The sequence below is a fragment of the Papio anubis genome, chromosome 9 (genome assembly GCF_008728515.1).
Source record: "Papio anubis isolate 15944 chromosome 9, Panubis1.0, whole genome shotgun sequence".
Lineage (NCBI taxonomy): Eukaryota > Metazoa > Chordata > Mammalia > Primates > Cercopithecidae > Papio > Papio anubis.
The window spans coordinates 18219149-18244937 of NC_044984.1; the positions used below are offsets into that span (position 1 = coordinate 18219149).

Consider the following 25789-nt stretch of genomic DNA (forward strand, 5'->3'; position numbering starts at 1 on the left):
GCAGAAATGGCCAAGGAAATATGGCCTCTGACATGTTAACAGCTACCATTTTATCCTTGTGTGTGGGGGTAAGGGGCTGTGCGTATAGTAGTTTGGATAACAGCATCCCATCGCACTTCAAGGTATGCTTTTTAAAAATTGTAAAGCATTCTTATATGTGAAATCATATAATCATATTCTTCTGAGAACATTTCATAAAATAAGCCATATAAGGAGCCTTATTCTACTCTCTGAGACCCCTTTACAAATTTTAGCAGTTTTAAATTTAGTCTCAAGTAATTCAGCAAATTTAAAAAAATTGTTCTAGCCAACATGAGCTATCATGGGCACTCAATAATTGCCAACGTGGTAAATGTAATACCATGCTTGAAGAAGCACTGACTTTTGGCTTTCTGAGTAAATTTGTATCTCCAAAGGTAAAATGATAATTTAACAACACGTCAGCCCCCAACTTATCAAATATGTATTAGAAAAGGTTGTATAATGTTGAGTTGGGTATGAATTACATTTATTTGTATTGTTTTTTTCCTAGAAAACTTAAAAGGTAAGCATAAGCAATAAGATAGGTAAGTTTAGAAGTAAAGAAAATCACAAAATACAAACTTGCTAAACGTGAAAGTCAGTAACATTGCTGTAGTTGAACTTCAGTTTTAGCTCTGTTTCCATTGTAACAGGGAAATATAAGTTACCATGCTGTCAGAAAGAAGAGGCACTTTGGTTTATCCAGAGAGACAGTTTTTCCTTGAATAGAATTTCTCATGTGGATTTTTATTTAGGAATACTGGGTGGTATAATAGACAATTTGCTGTACAAAATTTTTGCAGCAAAATAGGCAGGCTTCCTTTGGTTTTTCATTACAGCTGTCTTTGGAAAAAATCTAAGAGAGTAACATTGGACTCATCTGAATATAGGTGATTCTTAGAGGTCCTACACTAATGTGATCCTTCCAGTGGTTAAGTGTTCTGTTGGTCAGGCACGGTGGCTCATGCCTGTAATCCCAGCACTTTGGGAAGCCGAGGTGGGCAGATCATTTGAGGTCAGGAGTTCGAGACCAGCCTGGCCAACGTGCTGAAACCCCCATCTCTAATAAAAATACAAAAATTAGCCAGGCATGGTGGCAGGCACTTGTAGTCCCACCTACTCGGGAGACTGAGGCAAGAGAATTGCTTGAACCTGGGAGGCGGAGGTTGCAGTGAGCCAAGATCACACCACTGCACTCCAGCCTGGGTGACAGAGCGAGAATCCATCTAAACAAAACAAAACAAAACAAAAAAGTTCTGCTAAGGGCAGAGCCTAGACTACCTAAGGGATTCACTGTGTAGGTGGCTGTGGGCTAAGAACTGTTATTAGGACATGGAGAAAATGAAGATGAGACATAGGTTTTTCCTATCATATTTTCTTATAAATGTGATTACTCTCTTCCAGATCTACTACTGATTGTCTACCTGCTACTGTTACCTCTTAATACGTTAAACATAATCTGGAATGCTTCTAATCCTTCTTTCCTTGTCTCTCTCTCTCCAGAAAATGTCCTCCATGGCTTCTTTTCTTAGTACTGTAATTACTGATGTCGTTATTTTGATTATGTCTTATAGTCACAGCAATGAGACTACTTTACAACAATATTGTCTATATTAAGTAAATGCAATGGCCAATATTAGACAAGTTTTGACCTTCAAAATGGCAACGCCAAGGATTCATCCCCATGTTGTAATTATGATTTTTAAAAGTATTATAATCAATAAACATAATATTAAAAGGGATACTTGGGGTTTTTCAGTCATGCAACAAATATTTTACTCTGTGCTTCATAAACACCTACTATGTGTTAAGCAGTATTCTATATGCTGGGGAGATGATTGATATGATAGTAAACAAGAGAATTACACGTGTGGAATGCCGTTTACTCCCAGAAAGGGAAAGGTTGACTAAAGCAGTAGATTACCGAGAATTGCAGAATATACTTAGGCACCAAGGAGTTAATGGAAAGGCTAAATATGTACGGGATGATATATGTGTTAGGAGCTTAGCATACGGCCTAGTACATAAGTGCTTAATAAATTTTAATTGTGCCAGTTGCTTTTGTTGCTGTCATTAGGCCAATTGTGGGATAAGGTAGGGATGCGAATCAGAATAAAAGCGTTCAACAGGTACGAATAAAAATACAGCACGTGAAGGAAGTTGGAAAATTAGTCCAAGTCGGAAAATTCTCCCTGGGTCAGAGCTAAGGAGAACTCAGTGCTGTGGAAGCCAAGAATGTAAAGATTTCCAGTTTCAAAAGCTGTGTAGACATCAACAGTATGAGAAAGAAACAGAGATCGTTAATGTGGCAATGATGAGAATATTGATTGACCTTTAAGAAAACAGTTTCAGTAGCATGATTGGTGTGGACTCTCTAGAGGAGTTTGGCAGAAGGAGAAAGATGAAAGAGTGGAGGGAAGAAGTGTGCTTTGTAAATTTGAGGACTTAACAATATTTACAAGCTTTCAGAATAGTTAAATGGATTACATTAACTTACCTATTGCTGCATAACAAATATTCCAAAATACAGTGTTTAAAACAACAATAAATGTTTCTGTGGGTCAGGAAATTGCTATAGTTTAGCTGAATGACTGCCTCAAGATTGTTGGATACCATCTTGGGGGCTGGCTACCACAGGTGGTTGAGAGAAGATGTCAGATGATTTAAGTTATTTCAGTAAATTAGAAAGTAAGATTATCTGCCAGGACTTGTTAGAAGCTTAAGAATAGTGGAAAAATCAGTGACTTCTCTGTGTCTGGGGGACATAAATCAGAGAGGGATAGGATTGTCAAATAGCATTGTTTTGGTTACATCAGAGACATCACTCCACAGAGAGTTATAACAGGTTACCGGTAATGTTTGCACAAAATGTTTTCTCCTCCAGTGTCACATAAGAAAATGGAGTTATTTTTGCCCAACTTCTAGCTCTTAACTGTCCGTGTAATTTAAAAAGTCAAAGATGCCAGTGATTTTTTAAAACGTAATGCCGTATATCTAGTTGGCAGGAATAGAGGATAAATATTTGAATGCTAAACACTTGAATAGATAACATTTTATTCTCATTTATGAAAGAAACCTAAATTTCATTAGATGCAACAAGAATAAGAGATAAGAACATATTCATCTGTATTTATAAATTCATGGTCTTTGCAGCGATATCCAAAAATCCTGTAGAATAACAATGTTTCTCCATAAAATATTTTCTTTGTAAAAGACATGTCTAAAATTGTATGATTGATTTTGCTCCAGTAAAAAGGAGTGGAGGAGTGTTTCAATAATTTGTATATCTAAAACAGTTAATAGAAAGGTTGCCTCGATAACTTTGAATTATCTAATTATATGTATATATTGTGTTTATTTATTTTTCTATATCAGCAGATTATCCTGGGCAATGGGATCAGTTTTGTTACATTTTCCTCTATATGTTATTACATTTTTAAAAAAGAAAAAAGCCCACAAATAAATATTATTTGTTGAAAAAGAAACTGCAGTTGACCTTTGAACAACACAGGTTTGAACTGTGCTGGTCCCCTTATATGTGGATTTTTTTTCCAACCAAAAGAGGATTGAAAATACAGTATTCCCAGGATGTAAAATCTGCATACACTAAGGGCTGACTTTTCATATACATGGGCTCCGCAAGGACTTGCATATGCACTGATTTGAGTTTACACGGGGGTGGTGATTTGGATATAAGCAGGTGGTCCTGAAACCAATTTCCCGAGCATGCCGAGGGATGACTGTATATGTGAATAAGACTTAAATTATATTTCCAAATTGGGGATGGAATCAAATATTTTAGTAACAATTCTGTTGATTACACTTCTATTTTTAATCTGGTAGGACTGTATTTATTTTGTGTGTGTGTGTGTGTGTGTGTGTGTGTGTGTGTGTGTGTGTTGTTTTGGGAAATAATTATAAAAGATTTGTGAGTTATTTGGATGTATGCTATTCCAGATACTCCTGTTTCCCTTCTTTTTTTTTTTCTTTTTTTTTCAAGTTCTTCCCTTGACTTGGCATTCATAATTTAGAGAGACTTGTTTACTATACATTGAATACTTATAGGTTACCTGTTGTTATTTTAAAAGCATGCTAATATAACATTTTACATATACCTTTATTTTTATTTTTAAAATACAGTTAAATTGCTTTTAATCTTAGGCTTTAATTGAATTTTTTTCCCATGGATTTTTCAGAGGGGAAGGTTATTCTCTGTACCTAATGTATAGGCTCAATTTCTGGTGTCATTCAGAGAAAAATAACTGATAAAAGATCTTTATATAATTGGTTTTGATGTGGGTATGGACGGGGGAGTCATTTAAAAAATAGGAACAATAGAAGTACCTTTCTGATTTTGTCAAGCATACCATAAAACAACAGTTAATACTTTCAAAATGATTTTCTTTTTTCAAAAAACAATTTCACACAAAAGATGAGTTGATAGAATAATGATAGATAGATGTGTGATAAACAAATACAATATTATGTAATTATAAAACCTAGATGATGAGTATAGATGTTAACTGTACAATTATTTCAACTTTTCAACTTTTAACTATATTTGAAACTTTTCATAATAAAATGCTGGAAACTGCTCCCATCTCTCCCCGCCCCCCCAAAAAAAAGAAAAAGAAAGAAATTCACACAGAGAAAGTCCAAGAAACTCTCCAATTGCTTTTTTCTCTTTTCTTTTCTTTTTTTTTTTTTTAACCTTGGAGTAAATGCTTTCATCAATCGTATGTGTTCATGGAATGCAGTTGTAATTTCTACATAAAATGAAGTTAATTGTCTTTAAATAGTTGTTAGCCACATTTCCAGATGAAATGCCCAATACTTTCTGAGAAAAGTTGTCAGTTAAATGACGTCAACTAGCTTGCACTCTGCATCATTAAGTTTGACAGAGGTATGAAAATGAAACATAGTTGTAAGCTAGAGCCCTGGTAGTGGACAAACTATGTCATTCATGACTCATTTTAAACAATACAACTTTACATGTTTTATAAAGCCAAAATGTGGTCAGAATTTATAGTGCGCATGTTAAAAGCTATGGTGTGCACTATTTCTATGAATGTACCTTCATATCTTTAATATCTTCTCCGTAAGAGGTTGTGACCTTTGGGTTGATTCCATTTTTTGTGCTGCTTTTAAAAAGAAAACTGAAAAGTTGAGTAGTTTATTATTGGTTCCTACATGAAATGCAGACCTAGACAAATTGTTGAAATTTATTTGTAATCTGTTGTCTAGCAAATGATTGAATTTTAACAGAAAGCGTAATTCCTTCATTAAAAATATCTGAACTCAGTAAGAAAACAGACAACCCAATTAAAATATGAGCAAATGATTTGAACAGACACTTTGCCAAAGAAAACACACAGATGGCAAATGAACATACAAAAAAATGCTTAACACATTTGTCTCTAGGGAATTGCAAATTAAATAACGGTGAAGTACTACTACACACCCATTAAAATGGCTAAAATTCAAAAAACTGGCCATACCAACTGCTGGCAAGATTGTGAATCAACAGGAGTTCTTATTCATTGCGGTTGGAATGCAAAATTGGAAGACATTTTGGCAGTCTCTTACTAAAGCTAAACATAGTCTCACCATATGATTCTGCAGTCATGCTCCTAGGTATTTCCCCAAATCGGCTGAAAACATGTCCACACAAAAACCAGCACTTGAATGTTTATAGCAGCTTTATTCATAGTTGCCGAAACTGGAAGCAACCAAGATGTTTTTCAATGGGTGAATGAATAAATAAACTGTGGTATATCCAAATAATGGAATATTATTCAGCAGTAAGAAGAAATGGGCTGTCAAGCTACAAAAATGACATAAATGGGTCTTAAATTGCATATTGCTAAGTGAAAGAAGGCAATGTGAAAACTCTACATACTGTGTTATTCCCATACACATTCTGGAAATGGCAAAACTAAAGAGTGGAAAGATCGGGGGTTTAGGGGATGGGAGGAAGGGTTGAGTAGGTGAAGCACAGGAGAGTTTTAGGGTGGTGAAGCTATTCTGTATGATACTGTAATTATGTTTATGTGACACTGTCTGTCAAAACCCATTGACGTTTACAACACAAAAAGTAAAACCTGACTGTATGCAAAAAATCCTTGGGGATGTCAAAGGAGATCCCAAGGTAGAATGCAGACTATGACAAAGGAGCCTATTACAAATGTGTGACGCAACCTCACTGAACGTCATGGGGCAAAAAGGTACTCACCTAACTTTGGAAATGGAGGGAGTCTGTAAGACAAAAGACAAACGAAACTACATACTTTATTTCAGTAAGATAATCAAAAACAAGAAAGTCTGGGGAACTATCATAGCCAAGAGAAGCCTAAGGAGACATGATGACTTAACATAATGTGGTATCCTACAACAGAAAAAGGCATTGGGTGAAGCCTAAGGGAATCTGAATAAACAATTGACTTTAGTTAATTTTTAAAAATATTACCAGGCATGGTGACACGTGCCTGAAGTCCTAGCTACCCAGGAGGCTGAGGTTAGGAGGATTGCTTGAGCCTAGGAGTTTGAGACCAGCCTGACAGCCTGATCAACATAGCGAGACCCCCATTTCTAAAATATATATATGTGTATATATATATTTATGTATATTTATGAATATGTATGTTTATATTTGTATACATACTTACATATATTTATACACACACACCCACAGTCCAGGTTTCTTTGAGATTATCAAAGAAAGATCCTCAAACAAAGCTACCTTTTTTTAATCCTTTGGAGTTACAGATGGGTTGGATTTAGGAACATTTGTGTTCATTTCCTAGTGTCTACAATTTCTGTTTTATGCTTCAAATAATTTTGTGCTTTGTAAAAATCTTGGTACAATTTCCTTTTGCAAATGTAAGCAGAGCCTAATTTAATGATCTGTTTGTTCTCAGCTTTGGGAATTACAGAGTGCACTCACACATGTGGACACCTCACACTCACCATCCTTTATTGCAATGTATACTCAATAATTATTGATTGAAATAGCAACTTAGTCATAACCAACCTCTTCCTGTGAAGATTTTGAAATGGCCGATAATAAAAAGACAGTCAATTAATAATAGGTAAATAAGAGGAAGTGGAAAGTCAGTACCAGAGAAAATACATGTTTGAGTCAGACCCACAGGGATGTGTAAATAACTTTTGAAATGTCAGCACATCAGGTTTTCTTTTAGCTACTGTTTAATTCTGGAATGACAAGCTCAAATGCCTTTGAGAGCTGGGCAGATGCTGTAAATATGTGCAGTTGGTGAAGTGTAATATAGTAGGAGGTGCTGGAGTCTCTGCTTACCCTGCCAAAGACATTCACTTGATTGGACACCACACTTGGGGGTAGCTGCCAGTTTGCTTTAATTTTGGCCTAAATTTTTGCTCAGTGAATCAACTCATGTAATCCAAGGGATATTATTAAGTAAACATTTGATTGTTTTATGGAGAAAGGAGGAACAATATATGTGAATGAAATTTTGTCTTTTTTTTTTTTTTTTTCCATTATTGCGTGACATCAAACCTGATACCATCCAGATCGCTTTGCAGTTAGGCAAACCTAGCCTAATTTTGATCCCTGTATCCAGACTGTTGCCGAGTGCCTCCCCCTACAACCAGTGGCTCCTAAGTGGAAATGTGTGCTCTGCTATTGTCTCTAGGGTTGCCGAGACATTAACACACACTCTACCTCTTTTATTCAAGCATACATGGGTAATACAAACAATATCATAATTGCCGCGTGGTGGACAGTGATCATAAAATCCATCAGATATGAAAGAAGCTTCCTAATTTCAGCTGTTAAAATGTTTTTGTTTTTTAAAAAAGTATTAGGGTAAATTAAGTAGGGTACTCTAGAAATGTTTATATAGTTGTTTTCATTGTGAGATCATATACCAATACTTTAGAACACCAGTAACTTACCTGGGAAATCTGGGACTTTTAATTCACAGCCATACTTGTTTGTTTTGTTAGATTTGAATTACTCACTTTTTCTTTGTACAGGTTTAATTTGATGTTTCCCAAAGCATGGTATACATATCACCGATAGTATATAAAATGATTTTTAGGTATGTTGTGAGCTGAGATAAACCAATTTGGGCATTTGTAATAGGTATCAAAATGGTCATTTAAACTGTTCCTGTAAGAATAGTAGAGTCCCTCTCTGTTCTTTTTAGGCATTCCAACAAGCACCTTACATCAAAGATTAACTCAAAACATAATATTCTGGCAGAGAGATCAGCTCAGTTAATGGGGTCAAGCAGCAGAATCCTTCACTGCGAGGGAGGAAGAGCCAAATAAAATTCTCTACTGGACCACTGCTCCAAAGTTGTTTGGCTACCCAGGATTGCCAGGGATCTTGTTTCTTATTTATGTAGAGACTAGAGAACCAATCACATACTTTGAGTATCACTCATCTCACTGTGAAAAAATATTTCCAACATCCCTTATGCTAATTAATGAACCCTCTAATACAGAATTGGTGATACTTGTAGTGCCGGTGTGATTGTCTAGGTTTCCTTGAATGTGAATCATTGCTAGGATATTTAATATATTAACTAACTGTCTTCCTCCACTGTTGATACTGAAGTATTTTAAAGTTAATTACAGTGTAACAAGGTAGTATGTGGATGAAATTTTCTCATTTTAATATTGTGTGTTAGAAAAATATAGCTTTTTTAAAATAAAAATCTGCAATTTTGCAGATACTGTTTAGGATGAGACTAGGTTGCTTTCTTAATAAAGTAACTCTTAAGTATTGTTAATAGTACATGTGGCACTCAGAAGTTTAACGAGGTCCAGGAATGATGAAGTTTGGAAGTCTGGTTTAATTGAATGACTTTGGTTTTGTTTTTGTTTTTTTTCTGGGACAGAATTCTACTGTTAACTTCTTTTCCCACTGACTTGCCCATTATCAGTGGGTTTTGCTCTTACATAGTGTAAACCAATTTCCTGCATTTCATAGTAAAACATTATCCCAAGGAACACCTACCTTATTTACAACCAAATAAGGCCATATGAAAATTTTTTTTAAAAAAATTGTTGCGGCCGGGCGCGGTGGCTCACGCCTGTAATCCCAGCACTTTGGGAGGCCGAGGCAGGCGGATCACTAGTTCAGGAGATCAAGACCATCCTGGTGAACACGGTGAAACCCCATCTCTACTAAAAAAAACACCAAAAAAAATTAGCCGGGCGTGGTGACGGGCGCCTGTAGTCCCAGCTACTCAGGAGTCTGAGGCAGGAGAATGGTGTAAACGCGGGAGGCAGAGCTTGCAGTGAGTGGACACTGCGCCACTGCACTCCAGCCTGGGCGACAAAGCAAGACTCCATCTAAAAAAAAAAAATTGTTGCATAAAATGGTTTAAGTTTAAATGGCCTTCTCTAAATAAATATGACTAAGTTACAGAATTTTAGACAATTTGCTTCAATAACTGTCTCTTTGTGCTTAAAGCATTTTCAGTGACCATCATTCAGTGTTCTAATTAAATAAAAGTAATATTTCATTAGATAATGATTTCAAAAGTATATGGCTTTAAATATATAGATACAATATACACGTTCTAAAAGCAAATTTTTTGACATTTACTTGGAAAAAATAGTGTTTTAGCCAGGGATGATGATGTGCACCCTTAGTCCCAGCTGACAGGAGCCTGGAGTGGGAGGATTACTTGAGGCCAGGAGGTCAAAGCTATAGTGTGCTATCATTGTGACTGTGAATAGCCACTCTACTCCAGCCTGGGCAACATAGCAAGACCCCATCGCCATTGAAAAGGGAAAAAAGAATCTGTTAAAATTGGGGTTATCTCTTCTGTTAGCCACAATGGGATGGCAGTTTTAGGACAATGAAGGACAGATACCAGTAGAAAGGGTTTTTGCGATCCCTTGATTCCATACAGTAGGAAGTGCCCATCAGTACTTGTCCTTTTATAGCTACTTTCAGTCTGCTTCCCCATAGGTGAGAGTCTCAATATTTCAGGGCCACAAAACTGCTTCTTTTTACTCATCTTTGGGGAGAGATGATAAACCAATGCCTACTGCCTGTGTCAGAGCCACATCCAGCTTCCATTTCACAGGAGAGAAGCATGTAGCCCTTTTCATTACTTTCCTCAGAGCAGAAATTGTGGACCAGTACAGAATTTGCTTACTACACCTAAAACATCTGAGGGCAGGATTTTAATTTTCTGTCTCTTTTTTAATTGAAAATTTGCAAACAAGTAAACTTCTAGAAAATATGGGGTTTTAATTTTAGCATTTGTGGAGTTTTAGTATAGAATTTGCAGGTCTTGCTTATTATTTTCCCTCATTACATTATGCTGTGTGGTCTACCTTCTATAGAGGACCACTCTGATCCTTGTAGATGAACAAGATAGTAGGAAACAATCTGTTAATCTCATTTTTCTCATGAGAAGCAACAAAAGCATTATAAGGTGATGCTAGAGGGTCTCAAACTACCAAAAAGTTTCCTCAGTGATCTTCATAACTGTAAATTATTAGAATCTCCTTCATTTGTGGTTTAGATCGGAATGCTTTTTAACCTGTTTGTCTTCTGAACAAGTTGGATGTGCAATTTGGCAATTCCATTTGCACTGTGGGGATTAATCTGAATGTAGACCCACATTTTAAGTCTTCTTAGAGGTCTGGAAGTAATGAAGTTTGTCCCAGGATATATTCAGTCAGGAGAAAAATTGTAGAAAATTGTGTGATTAAAGCAAGTCAAAATACTACTAACTAGAACTGATTAAATTCCAACGCACATCTTCCTTCAGATCTTTACATATTTCATATTAATACTACGTTAGTTATTTTTCAACTGTGATAAAATTCATATCGTGTGAAAGTAACCATTTTAAAAGGTACAGTTCATTGGTATTTAATACATTCATTCACAATGGAATGTAACCATCACCTCTATCCAGTTCCAAAGATTAATCTGCTTTCTGTCTCTATGAATTTAACTATTTGGGACATTTCTTATAAATGGAATTCTACAATATGTGATCTTTTGTGTCTAGCTTTTTTCACTTAGCATAATGGTTTTGTGATTCATGTTGTAACATGTATCAGTATATCATTCCTTTTTATGGCTGAATAATATTCCATCATTTGTAAATGCTACATTTTGTTTTTCCATTCATTTGTTGATTGGACATATGGATTCTTTCCACCTTGTGGCTATCATGAATAGTACTGCTGTGAACATTTATGTACCAGTATTTGTTTGAATACCTGTTTTTAATTATTTGAGTATGTATACCTGGGAGTTGAATTGCTAGGTCATATGGCAATTTTGTGTCCAACTTTTTGAGCTAAACTGTTTTCCATAGCATCTGCACCATTTACATTCCTGTCAATACTAAATATTTATGCTGAGATCCTGAACTGACTCTTGGACTTCCAGAAGAAATTATGAACAATCTGGAATTTTTTGTTATAGTTAGATAACACTAGCATATATTGTTATGAAATTTTTCAAAGAAAAGCTGTGAAACTGGTCCATTTTTAAAGTTTGTGTTTAGATAGTCGTAATTTTTTATGTCAGTGATCTTCAGTCATCTGAACGTACTTTTTAAGAACAGTGTTTAAGAACAGAATTTGCTCTGTTATTTAAATTATTATGCCTTATTCCTTTCTCATTTTGTCTTTTATATCTAATATGTAGGTAACATTTTTTAAATATTTAGCCAATTTAGGAATCTCAAAGAGTTATACAGATTATTTAGAATTGGAGAATCTTTCTGTATAGCAATTTTTAAGTTGTTTTTTACTTGATTGACAGTAATTTTACTGTATAAGGAAGTCGATTATATCCTTCCAGTTTCCAGTTCAGTACCTCTTTTGTGATGTTTTCTATTATGCAAAACTTAAAGTTTTGGCAGCTTAATCTTTTGTTGCTCATTGTTAATGTTTTCAGTTACTTAATACACAGAACTGGCTTTTTCATTTAAATTACATTTTGATTGATTAAATGTACTTTTTTGGGGGGTCGCAGAATGTGATAGACCATTCTTGGTGCCTACCAAATTGCTATCCACTCTTCCTTCCAACTTTCTTCCTATTGGAAAGGATCCCAATTTTGTTCTAATGATTTCTTTTTTTTTTTTCTTTTTTCTTTTTTCTCATGTGCTCTGGTAAGGTAAGCTTCCTTGGCCCCAGGGTCTAAATAATAGTTTTTCTTGTAGAGTTAATCCTATTCCCCATGCCAGTAATTGGTTTAAGCTGAAGAGCTTCTGTGAGCAGTTTAAACACAGAGTAGTTTATTCTTTCATGTAAAGCAGCCCCAGAGATAAGTATTCTAGGGTTGGAATCAGAGTTCCTTCCATTTTCCTGCTTTACTGTCCTAGATGAGACTGATTTTCTCAAGATTAATTCATGCTCTGAAATGGCTGTCATTATGTCCAGAAGGTATAAAAATCAGAAGGGCAAATGAACTAAAAGGTCCCCCACCTCATTGGCCATGCCTAATTAACATGCCTGTACCTAGTTGCAAGGGAAGCCAGGAAATGTAGTACTTTTGCAGGGTGCATTCCTTCCCTAAATAAAGCTGAGCAAGAAAAAAAGAATGAGCAGTGGATAGCAGTGACCAATCTCTGCCACAGCAGCATTTGTTGAAGATTAACCAGGTTTAGAGTTCAGTAGCAGCTGTTTTGCAAAAGCCTTTGTAAGAGAACATTTCATTCGAAATCTAAACAGTAATATAAGCTAAGTCAAACTTGTTTTCAAGTTCATATCACATCTCATTTTCTTTTGCATTCATTTCTGCATCACCTCTGGACAGTAGGAGCCCACTAAGATCCCAGCTTAGTGCTTTTAATTGTTGTGGTGGGTCCTTAGTGTAAGTCCTGCTTCATAGTAAGTGAAACTACTTCATGGGAAAATCAGCTTTCCCAAGGGCATTTGTGATAAACGCAAACCCTCGTCAACCCTCCATGTGACTTGTGGTCCTCTGCTGATAAATCTCCTTTGATTATAACCCTTCTCTCTTTAGTAGCTGTCCGTGGCCTACTATGTTACACCCAGGTCCCTTTGTCTAATACTCACAACCTACTAAGCCATTGCATTATAACTAAGCCAAACTAACCGTTTCATTTTTACCCCAATATATTTGCATCATGACTTCCTATTTTCTACTCTCCAGACCCTGCCTATCCTTTATAGGATTCAAACTCAAAGCCCATTTATATTTTTCTCTGTTTTTTCTGATCTGCATGTCTTTTAGAACGATAGCTATTGCATAATGAGCTCTAATTAAATGTCAGACACTATTGTTGTAAGGCTTTAATGTTTTCGTTTGTTTCATCATAACAACTGTATGAGGAAGATGTTATTAGACGCATTTCAGAGATGAAGGAAGAACTGAGGCACAGAAAAGTACAATAGTTTCCCTAAGACCTGATCCAGAATTCTGATCTAGGCAACCAAAGTGCATTTGTGCAGTAGCATATCTGGCTCCAAAGTTCATTTATGCAGTAGCATATCTAATATTCTCACTTGTATTTTACTTCTGTGCTTATCTAGCCCCTTTACCCACCCACACCTAGTTTAGACATTCCCTTTTTTTCTTTTAATTTTTTAATTCTCCTACAGGATCTAGAAGAAAAATGCTTATTTTATGGAAAAAGCATTACACTCTAGATATTTGCTAAATAAATGAAAAATCTATTATTAGCCAAGTAATCAAATCTCAAACCATTTGTGTGATTTTTTTAACCCTAGACAGCAGTATGTGTAACATTTTCAATAAATTTCCAAAATAAAGGATAAGTGGTTTCATTTAAAAGGAAAGAAAAAACTTGTTGACAAAGGAATTTATACAAATGAAGTGAAAAAAGGAAAAAGAAATCTGCCCTCCAGTGTCAGAAATATGAATGTAGAAGTGTGGCCAGTTAAAACTTGTTTTTGTTTTTTAAGTTACTCATAGCAGAGAAATATTTAGTTTGTTTTTTGTTTGGTTTTAAGGGAAAATAGCCATACCCCAGTAAAGCTTGATGTTGGCAGGCAAATGGTCTTGGTTGGAGTTGCTGACATGAGACCACATGACTGTGTCTGTTATGCAATATCATGGTGAGTCAAGGACAGCTTATGAAGTCAGTTACTTTTTCAGCACCTTTCATTGAGTCCGTTGTAGAGATAGAAGTGTCTTTTAGGTCCTAAGGCTGTGTCTTAATCATGAGTCTCCATAACACAGTCTGTCCTGTACTGTGGTAGTAAAACTTTTTTAAAACAGGGTATTTTCTTGCTTCCCTACAAAAGGGTAAGCAGGAGTTTCTTAATAAGTAAATCAAGCTAACACACAAAGCAACCATTGTAAGAGTTTCTTTGAGGCCTTTTTTTTTTTTTTTATGATAATGAAACTGGTAACACTATCATATGTTTAATTCTATTCCTGCATCAAAAACATACCATGTGTCTTCCAAGCAGATGGTACAAGTGTAGAATTGACTGTTAGTACTTGAATAATAGATATATTGTTGGTAAATCAGGCTCTGTAGAAAACGAGTTAGATTTTATTTCCTTCAGAGTGAAAGTCATTTTATATACAGTTAGAGTGTAAGTCACAAACTACTATTCACAAGTGTACATTCACATAAATATATGCAATTTTTGTCAATTTTGAAAAATGTATATTCATCCAAAAGGTTATACTTAGGACCTAGGCAAGGAAACTACAACTGAATTCACACACACACACACACACACACATAAAAAATATATATGTGTATATAAATATATATTTACTCTTAAAGCTTGAGTTAATTTCATATTCATATTTGTGATTTCATATTCATCAGTGTGTTCTTGAATCATAATTTATTATGCTAGAATTTGAAGATTATCTTTCATAAAGCATAAGTTTTTACAAATGTAATTTTTTATTACCACTGTATATTTAATTATAAAATCAGTAAATTTAAGTTTTTATACATTTGTTGCATACATACTCTTTGACTGGAAATTTTTCTAGAACTGTAGTGATTAAGCTGAAAATGTAGATTCCAGAGTCCATTAAAAGAGTCACCACTCAGTCTGTTTTTTTCCGTTGAGAGAAATTGTCTTCAAGCACCCAAAGATAGAGTTTAAATATGCCAAAGGAGGTATAAATATAACCACACATTTCTCCTATAGCTCAGAAGCTGAGATGCCATATGAAAACAAGGACACAGGGAAGAAATAGGATTAGTTTTATTGCTCAAAGTGTTGCTGCTTTTTAGATTGTATTTCTCATTTTGGTTTGTATTTGGCTGTATGAATGAACTTATTAGATGTTAGTCCAGTCTCCATGAGTATATACTCTCCACCTGGTGTGAAAATGGTTTATATTGACAGATTATTTGAGATGGAAGTACCCATGTCTCCAAATTTTGTTGGTTATGCTGATTGTTCCTAATATGTAGTACTGGAACTACCTGAGTGAGGGAGATGGGGGTAGATCTCTCTAACATTTAAGCTGGACCTGAATAATGTAAATTAGTGAGATATGCAAGTTATGACAGTTCAGTTGTACTAATCTCATACAAGAAGTGGAAAGAATTTAGAAAGGATTTGGAAGAAATAAGGAGAACAAAAAATGTCTAAGTTAGTCTCTTATTAAACTGGCCTTACTTGTCATTGATAAGTTGAGAACCTGATATTTTCAAATTACATGGTTCTGAATCCCATTAGTAAGCAAATGTATTTTAGAGGTTGTCACTCTCTGAGGAGGAAGATTCTAATGTATGAAGGGCTTTTTCATTATAATTGGTCTCTTCCTAAGCAAGTGTTTATGGATTCATTTGATTCTTAAATCATTCAACTCTTCCAGTTACTTTTTCTAAGGGTTGCTGTGTAGTGAAATTTTAACTCTAAAAGAAAACCAAGATGATAGCATGGAGCAACCCTTGAACATGTATTGGGTAGTGGATGAAAAATATCTGAACTTTTATGTTAGTATCAAATGAGGATGACGAGACTAGCATTGTGTTTAGAAGTTGTTGGCCCCACACCCACATCGATTGTCTTCCTTGGTGGCATAGAGTTTATTCTTATACTCTACTTCAGTTTCTATAGTGGTTACCTGTGCTGTAAGTTCATGGGATATTTGAAGCCTACCTCAGGTAATCATTAGGTGTAAGGGTTTAATTTTTCTGTAAGCTGATTTACTCCTTACCTGATTACCAACTTATAGCAGACGATGATGAGGAAATGAAAGAGAGAAAGACACCGTATTTTCAAATTATTTTAAAATTTACTTTTGTAATTATGTTACTTTGGTTTTTCTTTTTTTTAAGTCATGAACAAATGGTACGTGCTACACCAAAATAAATGAATTTGGAAATTTGGGGAAAAGAGGGAAAGGAGATTATCATTATTCTTAATTTTTGCCTCTGTTTAAACTTGGGATGTAATATGCGGTTGTACTCTTCTCATTGTACTAGTATTTTTCTGATCTGAACAATTTGTATTAAATAACCTAGGCAATAAAAATCAGTAGTCAACTGGTGAAACATTTGCATGCATCGTGTTGTACAGCACTATTACTTACTGTATAGAAAAGAGATCGGTAGGAGGTCTGTTTCTTACCCGTTAAAAGAACTACTTTGAATGTGTGTGATGAGTAAATTGGTACCAATTTATGGTATTCAGAACACCTCATGCTGGATTTAGTTGTTTGAACAGAAGCCTGTTTACTAGAGTGAATGCTGGGAAACTAGGTTAAGTCAAGGTCAAGGCTGGCACTTGGAAGAAGAAAGTGGTCAAGGTTTTAAATGGCACTGAGAAGTAGAGTAACATAAGGGCTGAAAAATTATAAATATCACAATTAGATCTTTAGTCATTATCACAAATATTGCTGAGGAATGTGCTGAAACATGTTATTTGGTGGAGAATACTTTGGAGGCCCTCATGGGATTTTTTTCTGTGGCTTTTTAATGAAGCATTGTTCCTGACCTATAGTATAGAGATAACATGAAAAGAGAATCAGGATTAATTGAGATTTAGCATTCCCCTTGATTTAAAGACGTTATTAGCTCCCACGAAGTAGTGGAGCATTGATCCACAGTCCTCCTAAGCTTCTTTTCCTAAAATGTGGTTTGGGCAGAATTGAGAAAGCTAAGCTTGTCGTCAGTGACATTTGGGGAAAACTGGGCAGAAGTTTACAAGGAACTTGTGAGAATTGCCCTATTTGTAACCTATTGTTTTCCTTGAATGAATAGTTTCTCTTTAACAGGGCATCCTTTTTAAATGTAAAATTTAGATTACATCTTAGATTTGCGCTTTTATAGCTACTGCTACCTGTAACTGAAATCGCCTCTTGAAACAGTCAGGTCGGCTGTCAGTTTGTTAAGCCTTTTCCAGATTCCCCCAGGCATTTAGCCATTTCCTCCTCTGTGCTCTACAAATGAGGTTGTGTTATAATGATCTGTTTACAGCTCTTTCTCCTTCTTATTAAACTGTCACTTCAGGCTGTTAGGGCCTTGAGAGCAGGGACCTTATCTTATTCCCCCCTTCACAACTGTGTTTTCCCTGTGGTAGTCCATCTGTAAAAGGTGACTGTATAAAAGGGCCTGACCCTCACAGGTTCTAGAGAAGCTGTGCAGGGTACTGGTAACTTCATAAACCAAACACTTGGTTGACTTGATGCTTCTTAGTATCCCTCATAAGCTTCCAGAGTCTCTTGACACATCCCTGCTGATTCGTTGTATTGTTTTTCTCCTGGCAGCCATATGCAGAACCACCATGCCACTGTGTGATTATGCAGACATCATGCTGCAATTTTATTACAAAAATGTCTGCCTTCAAATGGGGTGATTTTTATAGCATATACAACAGTGAATACACCTAAACCAGCTCTGTCAGGATAATACAAAATTCCTTCATAGTAAGTTTTTAGAGGTGTTTTGTTACAGCTGTCTGATGAGAGAACAGTGAAGACTTTATTATATAATAGAAGATCAAATTGATTTGGGGGTAAGGATAGTAATATTATGATATTTTAATCTTCGTACAGTGTTTATAGGTTATAGCTTTTTTTTTTTTTTTATTTTAGTTTCTCTGATTTGTTTTTTAAAGGGGGCTGTCCTTGGCTTTTAGAACTGTGGAAAAGTTGTTTCATTGACTTCTTTTTCATGTTTCTGAGAATGGATTTGTTTTCTTCTATTGTATGAGGAGCTTAAACTTGAACATATTTGAAACTAACAAAGCCTTCACTGAAAAAAATGAGAAATATCATGAATCACTACTTCTCTAAAACATATGCAAACCCTTCTGGTTATAGCAAACTGTGTTGGCTTGCTTATCTATATTTCAAATTACATGATGAAACAATTTTGTTTTCTCAACTTGAGATGCTATTTTTAATTTTTGTTACAGCAGTTTCATGTGAAAGGAATTTGTTTTAGCACCAGTTATGTTGCGTGCTAGATTTAGTTGTAAGACAACTCAGATTGAGGTATCTAAAAATTTTTATATCAGTAGCATTCTAACAAGGTACGTACAATATGTTTTGTAAAATGGTTTGCCCACACACTGTTAAAAATCCCCATTTTGGGTAAAGGGCAGGAACTGTAGAAGAAATACAGTCAGCCACTAAATGTCAGTCAACATTTAATGAAACATGTATTATGTGGTAAGCACTGTTCAAATTGCTTGACATGGTTTTTCTTATACAATAATCAGAAAAATCTCATGAGGATTACATTATTGTTTATTTTCTGAAAGGAAATGGAGTCACGGGGAGGCTAAGTAACCTGCCTGTGGTCAAAAAACTGTTGAGAAAAGGAACTGGGCTTGAACTGGGGTCATCTGACTTCGTAGCTGATGTGCTTTTGACCTTTAAGCCGTACTGCCTTCTGTGTGAATAGGCATATGAAGAAAGGTTTAACCTCACTTTAAATTGAAACATACGCACAATGTGTGATGACTTTGTGTGTGATGACTTTTCTTGCAAAGAAGAAAAATAATTGTCAGTATTCGGTATGAGCTGAGATGTAGGGAAAGGAGAAATTTAATGCACCGAGGTGCAAATATACATTGTTACCTCTTTTTGGAGGATAGTGTGTGTAAATGTTGAAAACATGCACATGTTGTGACCTATCCATCCCGCTTCTGAGAATTATCCTACATAGCTAAACACAGAAAAGCACAAAGATGTCTGAGCAGTCATTACAAAAGCAAAGTTAGGAATGTAATTGCTGACATGGAAACCTGTCCACAGCATATTATCGAGTGAAAGAAAGCATGTTGCAAAACAACATGTATAGTTCTATTTCCTTCTGTTAAATAAGTACCATAATGTTTATGTTACAAACTCTGGTTTGAACTGATGTTCACCAAAATGTTAACAACTCTTATCTTTTCTGCTAGTTAGTATACCTTGGTAATCAAATGTCTGGGCAGCGCAGGCACTCTACCTGGGGTTGAATCCTGTTTAACTTACTAGCATTGTGACTGTGGGCAAATTACTTAACTACTTTGTGCCTTAGTTACTTCAGTAAAATGGAGATCACTATTATAGAATCTATCTTGTTGGGTTGTGAGGCTCACATGAATTTGTAAAGTGCTTAACATAGTAAGTGATCGATAAAACTGAGCAACCATCATCATCATTTCTGGGTGGTGAAATTCCAGGCAGTTTTAGCCTTTTATATACCTTTTATTGCTTGAATTTTTGAAACAAATATGTATTGTCTTGGAAAGAACAGGAAAAACTGTTTTTTAGAGTCATTTTAGTTGGTGTGCTTACAGTTTAAACAAGAAGTATCCATTTATTTAGAGCTAAGTTTATTTTAATACTCAGTAAATGCTTTCTTCAATAACTATTTGCAGCCATGTATCTTGGTGTTTTATCCTATGCTATATGCCAATTTTAAGGGAATTGAAATCATATTTTACTCTTATGGCTGGAAGGCATGCATAATCACAACAGATTCTTCCTGGAGGAGCTGCCTTAATTTGCGGCTGCAATGACATGTTTGAGTGTGACGTCAGTCTGGTGTCAGACTTCCAGAGTGGCAGGCCAGCCTCACAACCACAGTATATTTCCTCAGTGCTTCATCCCCATAGTGCTCATTGAGAACAGCTCGAAGACAAAAGAGTTGAGTCTTATTTTTACTCCGGTGTCCTTTTTGCCTGTAATTGAATATCCTTTTAAGAATTGATTTTGGTGAAGCCTGGTGAGTAATTCTTGTTACTTTTATGTATTAATAATAAATAGCTAACGGCTAAGTGAACAGTAGTCCTTTTCCTCTGTTAATGGTCCTATGGCAAATAGTCTTTGTAGCTCTAGTGCCAGGCACAATGTCTACTGCAAAGGATTTACATACTATAAATATTATATTGTTGTAGAAATATGAATATATTCATTAGGTTTTCAAATGCTTGAACATTTTAAGATTTGAGCATTGGAAATATCTTCGTCTTCGTCCCTCCTTAACTTTAGGCTACATGAATACATAGTAGTCACAAATTTGTATTTAAAATCTTATTATACCTTACTTTTAACTTACTCAGAGAAGATGCTTGATTTGCCCCTAGACCTCCAAAGAGAATTAGATGAATAATTCTTTAGATGTTCCTGTGGAGGTACTAACACTATACATTATATAATTTTTTTAAGGTATATCAATACTAGTCTAAACTTATTAATAGAAGCTGCTATTTCTATAATTCTTCAGTTATTTGGGCCATTTCAGTGATATGATTCAAAATAGGAATCTTTACTGACTTAAAATTTAAGAGCGATATAATGGCAGGAGATTATATATTACAGATAGTATTTTATTTAGCATTTAAAGACATTTCTTAATTTTTAAAGAAATTAAGAGTTCTGCTGTTAATTGTAGAGGCCAGGCAAGATTTATTAATAATAGCAATTCATGTTTCTTTGAATTGTACTATGTAAATTGATTTTTGTTGTTTTAAAAGCATTAGTTTAAGAAGTAGGTTATGTTGGGTAAGTTTTTTATTTTGTTTTTAGACATAGCTATTTTGCTTATAAATTATTTTTCCCTGTTTCATGTGGATGCATGATACCATTGTAATTTCATTCTATTTATATTGTACAAACTAAAGCCTATAAAGTCTTACACTTTGCCATTTCTGGCATAATTGTTTTCTTGCATTTTCGGCAGCAGCCTTGTGATTTCAAGGTCTGTTAGAAGAATTTCCAAACAAAGTTTTTTCTTAAGAATAAAAAAAGAATAGTTTTTTTCTTATAATTGTGCTACTGTAGTTTTTTGTGTGTTTGCTACTCTAGTTTTCAAGTCTAGATGAGGAAAACATGATATGGAAATTCTTACTAAATGTGTTAAATATTTTCACTTCAGTTTTCTGAAGCAGTTGAAGAATGACTTGCTGTACATATTTTTTGTGAATAATATAGTTAGGTGTTGAAGTGATCTAAATCAGCTTTTTGTATGTGAATGTGAAAGGAATAACAAGTTTTAGGAATTAACAATAACTGCTTCATATTATGACTCCCAGTATATTATACATCTATACTTAGAAACATAGAAATGTAGAAGTAGGGCTTCAAGTTTGCTCTATTTGACTTGAAAGTCTTAATTTAAGATCCACAATTTTTTCCTTAAGTTGCTGAATGTTCAGATTCCAACTAAGATTCTACCCAGTTTAAGTATACAGAAGAATATTTCTATTCTCTTTAAAAATTTATCTTGAATCCACTGAAAATGTTTTAACGTGGCTTTAAGTCTGTATTTTAAACTTAATCAGTAAGTTACTGTGGTGATGATGAATTGGAATATTCAGTATACATTTTAAACAAAGATGTTTTTGAGACATTATGACATCATAGGTCATGGGTTGCTACGAAAGTTCAAGTGAGGAGAAACTATTTCAACTTTTTTTTGTATGAACCGGAAATTATATCTGGCAAAAAAAAAAAGTAAAAGAAGAGGGCAATGAGCAGAGCTGTGGGGATAACTTGAAATTTAACATAAAAGTTTTTCTCTAGAATAAAGCAGTAAAACAGAGCACTTGTCTGTTTTCCAGTGGATAAGGTATGCTTTGAGGAACGCTTTCCACCAATGCTATAGACTGCTTGAAAAAGTATAATTGTGCTACTCTTCTTTGTTTGAAATTTAGCCTAGTAAACTCAGATGGAATAGTATTGGTCTTAAGGCCCTTATAGTCTTAAACTATATTTTTGTTTCCTCTTGGTAGACAGTACAAAACCTTGTATATATCGGGTGCTTACTAAATATTTCAACAGGAAGAAAATGAATTGGCAAAGCAAGTTAAATACCTGAGGAGGATATCTTGATCTTTGCATTGTAGAGACTCCATCTTCACTCTGATGATCAAAACCTGCCAGTTAACTAGCCTGTTGATAGCATGCCCTGCGTTGTACTCTGCTGGAAGGAAATGTGTCTCCAGAGTGAAATAGTGCCATCACAGTGTCCTGCAGTGGCCATTGGATTTCCCCCATGTCTCTAGTTATTGCCCATTCTGCTCACAATGTCACTGCTATAGGAATTGGGTTACTTACCCTGCTATTCTGGGTTGGATTTCTGTCCCACTCGTGCCTCGTCTGCAAGTGAGAAATTTCTCAGTGTTGAGGATAATGATTTATTGACTAAACTGAGCCTAAATTAAGTGCCGTGTGCATCACATGAAGTGCATTACTATTTGGGCTTTTTCAGGGTTTTAAAAAATATATTATTTTGGAATTGAAGTAAAAGAAAACCTAGGAGGGGAACAGATACATTGTTTCAAACTTATATAATGCATTTTATATACATAAACATATTGTTAGTTAAAGCCTAGATTTTCAACCACATTTCTTTGTGCCCTAGCCAGCCTCAATCTGCACTGAACTCCAGCCACATCTGACTAATCCCGCTGATTCCACCAGGCTCAATTCAAATGGTAGCCACTTCCATAATGCCCTCTCTGCTCTTTTCCTTTCTAAGCAAGATCAATCCCTAGTCGGTTTCCCCTTTGTATTTTGTTTATGGTTATGTGAGTCTTCATGTTTATTTATTTTTATTTATAATATTACTAAGGCTGTGTCACCGGTGCCTACCACATATAGAATGAATAAAGGTATTTGTTATGCTACGAGATAGCTCTTTTGAAAGAAAGCCAACCGTTTTTTACAAAATCTTTTTGTATCATAGGAATATCATTTGACTTATGAGTCAGCTACTTTTTTATTCTTGAAGAAATTGTTTAGATAAAGCTCATGCAGCATATGAAAATGAATATTGCACGATGAAGAATAAGTGATTAGCAATTTTTTTCCTATTTAAACTGAACTGTTCCTCTGTCAGTTTGACTCTATTGGAAAGAATGTGTTTTATCTACAGTAAAATAATTGGATCTCTTTAAATTGTGTGGTAATTTATGTGTAGGGTATAATTTGGTTAACTTTCTAAAGTGGAGTGTGACCACACACACAAGAGTAGATTCTTAAACTTTTACTAATTTGCCTTTTGCTTCCTTCCCAAAGGTATAATAAACTTCTATTTAATGCATGTAACAATAAAATACTACAAATTAGCATTCATTAGGGAGATTTTTTTTTTTTTAAAGACAGGATCTTGCTCTGTTGCCCAGGCTGGAGCGTAATGGCACCATCATAGCTCACTGCAGCCTTGAACTCCTAAGCTTAAGGGATCCTCCCACCTCAGCTTCCTGAGTAATTGGGACTATAAGGATGCACCGCCTCACCTGGCTAAGTTTTAATATTATTATTATTTTATTATTATTATTATTATTTGTAGAGACAGGGCCTTTCTTTATTGCCCAGGCTAGCCTCAAACTCCTGGCCTCAAGCAGTCCTCTCACTTCGGCTTCCCAAAGTGCTGGGATTACAGGCTATGTATATTTTTGAATGCCATGTTATTGCTTTTAAATGATGAGAATATTTCTGATTATTGAAATGTTTCTGAGTTGGAGTTCTGCCCAGTTTTAAAAGTCAATAAGACTTTTGTGACACAATATTTTTATGCAAGTGACTTTGCAACTTTTCGAGTAAGTATTCTTTTAACCCACTAAAATATACCTGTGAGCATTTTTATTCTGTTATGTGGCTTTATTATAAGTGCTTTTGCCATGTATCATTCAACAGTAAACTTTAACCTTGGATCACATTATCAGTGTTCCTTATTCATTAAATTATAATTGTATACAAGCCATTATACTTCACATTAAAGATGATGCAGAGAGCCCACTATTATTTAAAGCAAGGAAGTGACATAATTTACTTGTTTTTAAGAAATCTGATTCGACTGGCACATTCAAGTTCAGCTATTCTATGGTGAGGGCTCTATTAGATCCAGCTAATATGCCTTGGTATGTAACCAGATACTTTATCCTTTTAAAGGGATAGGGGTTTTATTGTGCTGCTTATGGTTAGTTTGGTTTGGTTTTTTGGTTTTGATTCCTGTTCTACAGAAAGAAGTTGAAGCTCAGCTTGGATGATAAACTCAATAGTGAAAAGTCTTGTTACAATGAGATGGATTGGGATGCTGTTAAGAGAGTCTTATGTTGTACATGATAAATACATACTGTCTTAATTTTTCAGTTGAAAAATAAATTGTAAAAATAGCTGGGTGCAATGGCTCATGCCTGTAATCCCAGCACTTTGGGAAGCCGAGGCAGGCGATCGCTGGAGGCTTAGGAGTTCAAGCTTGGACAACATGATAAAACCCGTCTCTACTAAAAATACACAAATTCTCTGGGCATGGTGGTGGTGCCTGTAATCCCATCTACTTGGGAGGCTGAGGCAGGAGAATCACTTGAACCTGGGAGTTAGAGGTTGCAGTGAGCCCGAAATCACACCACTGTACTCCAGCCTGCCTGAGAAATAAGAGTGACACTCCGTCTAAAGAAAAAAAAAAAAGAAAAGAAAAATAAATTGTAAAAATAAATATATTTTTTTAAAAAAAAGAGAGTCTGGCCGGGCGCGGTGGCTCAAGCCTGTAATCCCAGCACTTTGGGAGGCCGAGACGGGCGGATCACGAGGTCAGGAGATCGAGACCATCCCGGCTAACACGGTGAAACCCCGTCTCTACTAGAAAATACAAAAAACTAGCCGGGCGACGTGGCGGGCGCCTGTAGTCCCAGCTACTCGGGAGGCTGAGGCAGGAGAATGGCGTAAACCTGGGAGGCGGAGCTTGCAGTGAGCTGAGATCCGGCCACTGCACTCCAGCCCGGTCGACAGAGCAAGACTCCGTCTGGGGGGGGGGGGAAGAGAGTCTTGGAACCGTATGTGCCTGCACAGTGGCTGAGATGTTATTAGCAGTCAATATCACTTAATTCTAGAATACTTGGCAGAAAATTACTTTGGCAAATTAGTGTGTACATTTTAAGAATCATATTTCTTTTTTAACCATATAGTACCAGTTAATCTTCCCATTTTCTTAAATGGTTCAGAGTCACTCAAATGACTTACAGTTGAAAGAATTATCTAAATTATGTTAAGCACTTTTGCTTTTAATTTATCAAGTGATCTAAAATGTAACTGTGCCATGATACTTGGGATGGATGTGATAGGTACATTTTGTTTTTAACTAGCATCATTCTTACATTACTTTCAGAATTGCTTTAAACTCATTAAAAGGTGTTCATTTTGTAAATTCCGGTGGTTTTGTTTTGTTTGGTTTTGTTTGGTTGTGTGTGTGTGTGTGTGTGTGTGTGTGTGTGTTTCTTTTTTGAGACAGAGTCTCAGTCTGTCATCCAGGCTGGAGTCAAGTGGCGCGATCTCGGCTCACTGCAGCCTCCACATCCCGGGTTCAAGCAATATGCATACCTCAGCCTCCCT

The 25789-nt window shown here is 35.5% G+C and overlaps 1 protein-coding gene across 31 annotated transcripts in view; it reads left to right on the forward strand.

Annotated features, from left to right (window-relative positions):
- Positions 1-25789, forward strand: part of PLEKHA5 (pleckstrin homology domain containing A5) — a 249095-nt gene that overhangs the window by 89522 nt on the left and 133784 nt on the right. The window contains exon 1 of one of the 31 annotated variants that reach the window (XM_009180318.4): positions 18953-20177. The exons of 28 other annotated variants lie outside the window; for them this stretch is intronic. The gene's annotated coding sequence lies outside the window, so the exon portion shown is untranslated. Of the gene's footprint in view, positions 1-18952; positions 20178-22003; positions 22023-25789 lie in introns of those variants that run through there. 2 more of the 31 variants (XM_009180325.4, XM_009180319.3) reach the window with 2 other exon arrangements.